The 10,099-nt window shown below is 35.5% G+C and overlaps 1 long non-coding RNA gene across 1 annotated transcript in view; it reads left to right on the forward strand.

Moving 5' to 3' along the window:
• The window catches only part of LOC129649870 (uncharacterized), a 31,758-nt gene extending 21,963 nt beyond the window's left edge, over positions 1-9,795 (forward strand). Inside the window, exons 2-3 of the long non-coding RNA XR_008713333.1 lie at positions 338-496; positions 9,535-9,795. This is a non-coding gene — a long non-coding RNA (uncharacterized LOC129649870). The remainder of the gene's footprint in view (positions 1-337; positions 497-9,534) is intronic.
• Positions 9,796-10,099: the final 304 nt, after the last annotated feature.

Below are 10,099 nucleotides of genomic sequence, written 5' to 3' on the forward strand. Positions count from 1 at the left end.
TTTTCTCCCTTGCTTTAAAAAAATGAGCTTCATATTTCATTAGAGAGGGGGCAAGGTTTTTCTAATCCTATCTTTGGAGCCATTCCATTTATATTGAAGATGAAGCTTCAGTATTTAATAAAATCATAATGGTGGTGTTGGTTATTATTACTGAGTACTCATGTCAAAGCTAGTTCAAAGTGCTTTACATGTGTTAGCTCATTTACTACAATACCCTGTGAGATAGGCAATATTATAATTTCTATTTTGCGTGTGAGAAAACCAAGTTTACCAGAACCAGATAACCTGACTCTCTTAACCATATTATTTTATGTTTTCCAAATTTTATTTATTTCAGATTTGTTCTCAACACTAGAGATTCTGCAGTGAAGAGTACACATAAACTCTCTTAACTTGTTTGAATTTGCATACAAGTCCTTCCTGTCATATTGGTGAATTTTTCAGGTTCTGGTGAATGTAAAGACATGGTTCTGGATCCTATGGACTTTAAATTATGGTGAGCAAAACAGGACAAGAAGAGTATTTTTGTAAACTTTAGTAGAGAGCATTCTGAGAGCTTGACCAGCAATGGAATGTTGAGGGGCAACCTGGGCATAGGGACAAAAGAGGAGGACTGTTAAGCAGAGAGGGAGATGATTTTGCTAGATACTTGGTATAAGAGCTGTATAGTTATATTGACAACCAAGGAGTATAGCTTTGATTGCAGATTGTAAGAGTAACTTGCTTTTTTCAGTGATAATGTGGGAGACTATAACCATGATAACAGTCATACTTAAAATATGTTGAGCAGCTGACTAAATGCTGACCATAGTTCTAAAAATTATAAGGGGATTGATTAATTCCCATGCCAATCCACTGAAGTGGGTATCACTATTATCACCATATTCTGGTTAAGGAAATTGAGATTTAACAAGGTTTAGGCAGAAAAATAGGCAGAAAAATGCAGAAAGTGAAATTGAAAGTTGCTCAGTCATGTCCCACTCTTTGTGACCCATGGACTATACAGTCCATGGGCTTCTCCAGGCCAGAATACTGGAGTGGGTAGCCGTTCCCTTCTCCAAGAGATCTTCCCAACCTAGGGATCAAACCCAGGCCTGCCTTGCGGGTGAATTCTCTACCAACTGAGCCACCAGAGAAAAATGCAGAAACTCCAACCAAATCAGGTAGTCTGACTCCAGAATGTACAATCTTCAACACTAGAAGCAAGTTTAATGTTAAGAAGTTTAATGCAGAAATTAAGAAATGTTTTAGAAGGGAAAGGCTCTGGTTGGAGTTGGATGAACAGAAACCCTTAGAAGTTAAAGACTAGAAAATTTAAATGTCTTTGACACCTTATTTTTCTTTGTTGGGAGTTGGAATTGCATTGGGACTAGGTGGAGAAATGTCTTAAAATATTAAAGTCTTGATAAATTAAAGAAGAATGTGTCCTGTGCAAAATACTGTGATTTAAAACCCTTTGAATTAATAAGTATGCCCTAAGTGTTCAGTTAGAATAGATTTTGACATAGAGTCATGGCTATCTGTCCAATTAGATAGGTATCTTTGGGTTAGATTAACGTTTCTCATAACTTTTATCTCTACCATTACATGTTGTTATAATAAACATCTTATATCCTACTAATTTTATTGCTTCAATGTAACACACATACCCACATGTAAACCATATACACACACACGCACACACACATATATATGTATATGAAATCACTGTGTTAGTCACTCAGTTGTGTCCAATCCTTTGCAATCCCAGACTGTAGCCTGCCAGACTCTTCTGTCCATGGGATTCTCCAAGCAAGAATTCTGGAGTGAGTAGCCATTCCTTCCTCCAGGGGATCTTCCCAACTCAGGGACTGAACCCAGGTCTCCCGAACTGCAGGCAGACTCTTTACCATCTGAGCCACCAGGGAAGTCACATACACACACACTTGTGTGCACACACTCATATAGCAAAGCCTGTCAAAGCAGAATGGGCAAATGTAATGATGTAATGTCAGGTCAACAATTCAGAAAATCTGTAGGTTTCATGAAGATACGTAAGAGTTTTTGAGTATATAAGGTAGCGTGAGTAGGGTACTCAAGAGATCTATTTATTAAAAAATATTTTCTAACTAAAATTTTTTATTTTTAATTTTTATACAGTTTTTAATGGTTACTTTCGATTTACAGTTATTCTGAAACATTTGCTGTATTCCCTGTGTTGTACAATACATCCTTGAGCCTAACTTACATCCAATCGTTTATACCTCCCACTTCCCTACCCACATATTGCACCCTCCCAACCACTGGTTACCACTGGTGTGTTCTCTATATCTGTGAGTCTACCCCTTTTTTCTTATATTCAGTGTTTTTTGTTTGTTTGTTTTTGTATTTTTAGATTCCATATATAAATGATATTATACAGTATTTGTCAAGAACTCTATTTAAATGATGGTAAAGGGACATAAGGGCTTCCCTGGAAGCTCAGATGGTAAAGCATCTGCCTACAATGTGGGAGATCCGGGTTTGATCCCTGGGTCGGGAAGGAAATGGCAACCCACTCCAGTATAAATATGAATTCCATTGAATTCTATTGCCTTTGCCACCAATATTCATTAGTGTCAGACACATAAATGGTGAAGGACCATTGCACAATGCTATTGGTTTTAATAATGCTGTATCCAAGATAGATATTTAGGAAGGGAAGGAAATTACAGCAGAAGGCATCCAAATACCCTTGCTTAGGTTTCTGAGCTTGAGTACATGAAGGATTAAATTTGGGAATACCAACAAACTGAAGCATACATAAATGCTTCCAGTGTTTATACATAAACACATAAATGAGCCCAGTGTTTATAATTCAAACTCTTTGCCAACTCTGTCTAGGAGGAGATTGAGAGAGACTCATTGGGATGAGTATAGGTTAAGAGATGTAAATGTATCAACCTCACAGCGGAGTCTTGGTTTTAGTCTCTCATATTCTGGAAATCAAGTGATGCTGAATATGATTAAGAATACAGTGATATTGCACAATAGAGTTCAATATTGTAAAGTTAAAAAATAAAATAAAATTTTAAAAAAATGAAAAAAAATTAAATACAAACCAAATATTTACTGCTGCAACTTGAACAAGAGGCATTATCTGTTTTAAGGATGGACGACAATTTTGCTGTATTGAATTTTTTTTTAAAGAAAAAATTCAAACATACAGATTAACTACACCCATTAAACACCCATGGCTCTATGAAATTTTATTTCCAGATACCACGCTCTTTTTTTCTACATCCCAAGAAATCTCTGCCTTACATGTGCCCATTTTAGTGTTTCATGTGCCCATTTTAACACTTTGAAGTTATCCTGTGAAGTTATCTATTATCTGTAAAGAAACATAAATAATGTCTTCATTTTCCATGTAATTATGAACATTGTACCATACTACATATATACTTCTACATGAAAAACTTGATTTTTCATTTCACATTTTTTTCGCACCATATTGAACATTGAAGTAAAATTCATGCATTTACTATGTGGCATCACATTATATAAATAAGTTGCAGTTTATATATCTAATCTTGTATAAATGAACCAAGTTTTCATTTTCAGTCTTTCATCATTGCAAGCAATGCTACAATGCATAGTATTATGCAGGTTTCTTTGTTCAATTGATTTTATAAATTAATTATTGGATAATTAACATTAGCAAGATTTAATTTTTTCTCCCCAAGAACATAGAAACTATTTAGGAATTATTTTGTATCTTTTAGTAAAATAATATGAAAATTATTTCATATCTTTTTCTTTTTCATATAAAGTCTGCATATATTTGGTTTAATGTATCTCTAAATACCTTTTGTTGTTGTTCTTAATAGTACTGTGTGTGCTCAGTCACTCAGTCATGTCCAACTCTTTGTGACCCCATAGACTGTAGCCCACCAGACTCTTCTTTCCATGGGATTTCCCAGGCAAGAGTAGTAGAGTGGGTTTCCATTTCCTACTTGGGGGGATCTCCCAACCCAGGGACTGAACTGTGTCTCTTGTGTCTCCTGCATTGGCAGGCAAGCTCTTTACCACCTGGGAAGCCAACAATACTATTTACTTCTATCTATTTTAATTAGAATTTCTAATCAATTGTTGCTAAATACAAAAAAATGATTTTTCCACTTTTAAATAATTGCTAAGCTTTTATTGATTCCAAATATGTAACTGTAGACTCACTTGAATTTTTATGGAATCATAATATAGTAAATAAAGTTGACAATTTTTCTCTCCATTCTAGTGTTGTTTTATATCTCTTATTCTGATATAAAAAATGTTGAATTGGAACAGTGAGGGAAGCATCCTTCTCTTGATCCTAAATTGAATTGTATAGAGATGTAAAACTGTACAGTTCTATGATAAATACTTGAATTATATCTTTTACTTAATATCTTTTTCATAACTTTGCTTTAAAGAATTGTGTTAATTAGTATTTTTGTATAAGTTAAGCTACATTTTTGTTATGTTGAGTATGGTTATGCATAAATAAAGTCAGAGGGCACAATTCTTTAAAAATAAAGTTTATTAAAAATAATTATTGCATTAATTAAATTGATCTCAGTTTCTAAAATAACAGAAAATTTTAAAAAGTTTCTGAAAGTCAGTCATTTAAGGTCAGAATGACTTAAGCTTGAAAGTAATTTTGAGTATGACTGTAGTGTTTGTATATGCATAAAAATGAATGTGAAATAGTATATGACTATTAATAATATTACTCCAAAGTATTGATTTCATAAGGAAGTGTGGACTTATGCAGATTATTAAGTTTATACTTTGAATTATTTGCCTTGCCTGAATAAGCAAGAATTACTTCCATGGTTTAAAACATCAAATGAAGTGAAATGAATATGGTATCACACATAGATGAACCTTAAAAAAAAAAAAAAAGTTGAACCAATAAAAACACAGTAGAAAGTCGTTGCCAAGGGCTTCATGGTGGGGAAAATAGGTAGAAGTTTGTAAAAGAGTAAAAACTTTCAGTTATAATATGAAGTCATGGGGATCTACCATATAACATGGTGACATGACTACAATCAGTAACGCTGCTTTCGATAAATGAAAGAGCTTAAATGTTGTCACCAAAAAATGATACACACATGAGGGGCTGGATGTGTTTATTCACTTGATGCGGGGGGGATTGTTTCACAATGCATACATACATCCAATCATCTTGATACAGACTTTAAAATATTTGTCAGTTATACCTAAATTTTAAAAATCCAGCAAAAAATAAATAAATAGCAATAATGATAAGCCAGACCACTCAATGGTATATTATAGTCTAATTTTATGCATTCCATGAGTGATTGGAATAAACTTAGTGTACTTTTCCTTCAGACTCTTGAATCATAAAATTATAAATAGGATGACACTAATTTCTCTTGCATTTGCTGTACCCAACTTGGAGTGAGGTTTGTTGAACTCCAGAGTCTGGATTTCTACTGATATCCTACTCTCTTAGGTGTACATGGCATAAGGGAAAGGTCACATCAGAACAGTCATAAGGAGATCATGTAATTTCTCAGATATTCCCAAAAGCAGGGAGTCCAGAAGGAAGTCACAAAAACTCAGGAGTTTAAACATCAAACTATGCTTGGCAACCACTGTGCGTTTATCCTTCCTTAAGACAAAATGAGAAGGAGGCGACAGAGGATGAGATGGTTAGATAGCTTCACTGACTCAGAGTACATGAATCTGAGCAAACTCTGGGAGACAGTGAAGGACATAGGAGCCTGGGGTGCTGCAGTCCATGGGATTGCAAAGAGTTGGACACAACTTAGAGAATGAACAACAACAACAAAAGTAAACAAGTAAATCTTTTAAGTGATATTTTTTGGAAACAACATTTAAGTTAACTGCAAGTGATCAATAATTTTTTAATATAAAACTACCTAATCTTAAACATATATCAGAGGTCTCATGTTCTGCTTGTGGAAATCTAAAATATAAAATAGTACAACCCCTTTGAAACATAGTTTGGCAGTTTCTTATAAAGTTAAACATACTAAAACCTTGATGCTGAGAAAGATTGAAGGAAGGAGGAGAAGGGGATGACAGAGGACGACATGGTTGGATGTAATTGCCAACTCAATGGACATTGAGCATGCTCTGGGAGATGGTGAAGGACAGGGAAGCCTGGCGTGCTGTGGTCCATGGGGTTGCAAACAGTTGGACATGAATGAAAGACTAAACAACGACAGCAACAACAATCCTATGACCCAGATTTCATTCTTAGTTGTCTGTCCAAGAGAAATGAAAGGATATGTCCACACAAAGACTCGTACGTGAAGGTTCACTGCAGGGGAATTTGTCAGTTCAGTTCAATTATTCAGTTGTGTCCAACTCTTCGCAACCTCAAGGACTGCAGCACACCAGACTACCCTGTCCATCACCAACTCCCAGAGCTTGCTCAAACTCATGTCCATTGAATCAGTGATGCCATCCAACTATCTCATCCTCTGTCATCCCCTTCTTCTACCTTCAATCTTGCCAAGCATCAGGCTCTTTTCCAATGAGTGAGTTCTTCACATCAGATGATATGATGCCCAAGTATTAGAGTCTTTTTTTTTTTTGAAGTTTTATTATATTTATTTTTAAACATGAATTTTTTTTTAATTTTTCTTTTTTTTAAATTTTATTTTATTTTTAAACTTTACATAATTGTATTAGTTTCAGCATCAGTCCTTCCAATGAACACTCAGGACTGATTTCTTTTAAGATTGACTGGTTTGATCTCCTTGCAATCCAAAGGGTTCTCAAGAGTCTTCTCCAACACCACAGTTCAAAAGCATCAATTCTTCGGTGCTCAGCTTTCTTTATAGTCCAACTCTCACATCCATACGTGACTACTGCAAAAACCATAGCCTTGACTAGATGGACCTTTGTTGGCAAAGTAATCTCTCTGCTTTTTAATATGCTGTCTAGATTGGTATAACTTTTCTTCCAAGGAGAAAGCGTGTTTTAATTTCATGGCTGCAGTCACCATCTGCAGTGATTTTGAGCCCCCCAAAATAAAGTCTGTCACTGTTTTCATTGTTTCCCCATCTATTTGCCATGAAGTAATAGGACTGGATGCCATGAACTTAGTTTTCTGAATGTTGAGTCTTAAGCCAACTTTTCCACTCTCCTCTTTGACTTTCATCAAGAGGCTCTTTAGTTCCTCCTCACTTTCTGCCATAAGGGTGCTGTCATCAGCATGTCTGAAGTTATTGATATTTCTCCCGGCAATCTTGATTCCAGCTTGTGAACAATCCAGCCCAGCATTTCTCATGATGTACTCTGTATATAATTTAAATAAACAGGGTGACAATATATAGCCTTGACGTACTCCTTTCCCTATTTGGAACCAGTCTGTTGTTCCATGTCCAGTTCTAACTGTTGCTTCATGACCTGCATACAGATTTCTCAGGAGGCAGGTAAGGTGGTTTGGTATTCCCATCTCTTTCAGAATTTTCTACAGTTTATTGTGATCCACACGGTCAAAGGCTTTGACATAGTCAGTAAAGCAGAAGTAGATGTTTTTCTGGAACTCATTTTTAAAATGAAGGTATTAATTTTATGTTTTTCCAAAGTTTTACTCACTCATGAGGTAAAAAAGGAAACTTGCAGCAAAAATTTAAAACTCTTCAAACTTCTGACACCCAAAATTCCTTCAGCTTCTCACAATAATCAATCTGGACTTGCTTAATTTGAAAAAATGAATAAATGTATACACAACTGTTTTAATATATGAAGAAGAATTATTCAGACCTAATTTTATTAGACATGACTGGCTAAGTTTTCCTAGTAATCCAGGTTTCCTGCCTCTTTCTTATGAGAAATAATTAGCTAAAACAAGGTCCCATCCAGCTGCTAGATTTAAAATATTACTATTGCTTCAGCTTCTCCCAGGTACATTGATCCTTTTAAGTCTTCCTGGAATGAGAATGATAATTATTTTCCAAAAGTAACTTTTTTGTAAGCTTAATGCATTTCAATGATTTGAAGACCAGTTATTATTTCTACCCACTTAGTTCAAAATAAAGTATGTACTTTTATGGTGAAGCAGAGAATGGTCAAATTAAGCCAACAATTTTTTTTTTCCTCACTTGAGTATTCATTTGTGTTTGCCATATAAATTGGAAGGAAGAAAATAATTTCCACTGCTAGAGCATAAAACAAATTAGACATAGTGGTTCATAAAAGGCAAACCATAAGCACTCTCTTGAAGAAAATTAATGCCTTTTACAGGATATGAAGTCATTAACCAAAAACCTGTCACAACATTTTTAACCTGTTCTAGTTTCCGTGTTCCAGCAACATATCCACTTTCTGTTGACCATATTCTGTGAAACCCAGTGCCAATAATTAGATAAATTGCATTGTACAAAACTTACAGTCATCTGATATGGCATGAAGCCAACTCTTTCCTTCAGTTTAAAAAAATTCAATTAGTGTTTTATTTCTTGAGTCTAGAAATTTCTTTTAACAAAATGATTTTATTACAGGATTTATTTTTCTCAGTGGAATGTTTGACCTCTCCCCTGTCAAAACTAGCTTATGTTCACAAAAATATGAGCATAAAGTATTATGCTGCTAATCATGTTTTTGGAGCAAGGGCATAATACATTAGGCCTCAGGTATCCATATAATGGACTTCCCTGGTGGTTCAGATGGTTAAACGTCTGTCTATAATGTGGGAGACCCGGGTTCAATCCCTGGGTTGGGAAGATCCCCTGGAGAAGGAAATGGCAATCTACTCCAGTACTATTGCCTGGAAAATCCCATGGACAGAGGAGCCTGGTAGGCTACAGTCCATGGGGTCGCAAAGAGTCAGACAGGACTGAGCGACTTCACTTCACTTCACTTCATCCGTATAATGGGTTTATTAGATTTGCACATAATCAGAGTCTCATGTGATTGTATTAGAGATTCCAATGTAGATTTCCTAGAATTTCAGGTGAGGGCATTGCTCTAAGTCTTAAGCCAGGTCACCTTTGTGCTGGGTATTCGTGAGTGATGCCTGTTGATCCAGCTGCAGTCTCACTGTCTTGTTATAAATATTACCTTCAGGTTTTAAACCTGGCTGAGATTTATTTTTTTTGATGTGCAGTGGCTCAGATGGTAAAGAATCTGCCTGCAATGCAGGAGATCTGGGTTAAAGAAGAGACATATAGGGTGGGAAAAAAATGATGCACATAATACAAATCTTTTATGTAAATAGAAAACACACAAAAGTATTATATGTATACATATATATGCATACATACATAAATATGAATATATAACATTGCTATTTATTTAGGTAAAGCTTTTGTAAACACATAAGTAGGAAAGATCTGAAAGAATCACATACAGTGGAGGTCACCTCTGGTAAGAATACCAACAGACACTTTGACTTTATTTGTGTTATTTGAATTTTTAGCTATGTGAAGGCGCTGATACATTATTTGGCTAGCTAAAAATACAAACATTCACTTTGAAAATAAGTCTAGTCTACATTTCTAACCAATACCATTTTCCTTATGAATTATTTTTCAGATGCAGGTGTTGGATTTGAAAAGGAGGACCAGTGGAGTTCAAAACAAACAAGATGGCAGCACAAAAAATTAACCAGATGGCTTTGTTACAATGTCTAGACTAAAATTGCCATTCCCTCCTATACTGAGTTTATAGGGCAGAGCAGAGGCTTAGATTTTGGAACCTAAGATTAAAATGTCTGTTTATTATAGCCAGAGTTAGAGCTTTGTGTTAATGAAACTGTGTCCACAGAGACTACCATTTACAATAAGTTCAAAGAGTGTGTGTGTGTGTGCACGTGCATGTGTATTAAGTGGTTTCAGTCATGTCCAGCTCTTTGCAATCCTATGGACTGTAACCTGCCAGGTACCTCTGTCTGTGGGATTTTCCAGGCAAGACTAGTGAAGTGGGTTGCCATTTCCTCCTCCAGGGGATCTTCCAGACCCAGGGATCAAACCTGCATCTCTTATGTCTCCTCGTTGGCATGCAGGTTCCTTACCACTAGCGCAACCTGGGAAGCCCATAAAACCTCTTTATTCTAGGAGTCACAAGTCTTTGGGATGCTGCTCTTCTTTGTCTATGAATG

This window comes from Bubalus kerabau, chromosome 4 (assembly GCF_029407905.1).
Source record: "Bubalus kerabau isolate K-KA32 ecotype Philippines breed swamp buffalo chromosome 4, PCC_UOA_SB_1v2, whole genome shotgun sequence".
NCBI lineage: Eukaryota > Metazoa > Chordata > Mammalia > Artiodactyla > Bovidae > Bubalus > Bubalus kerabau.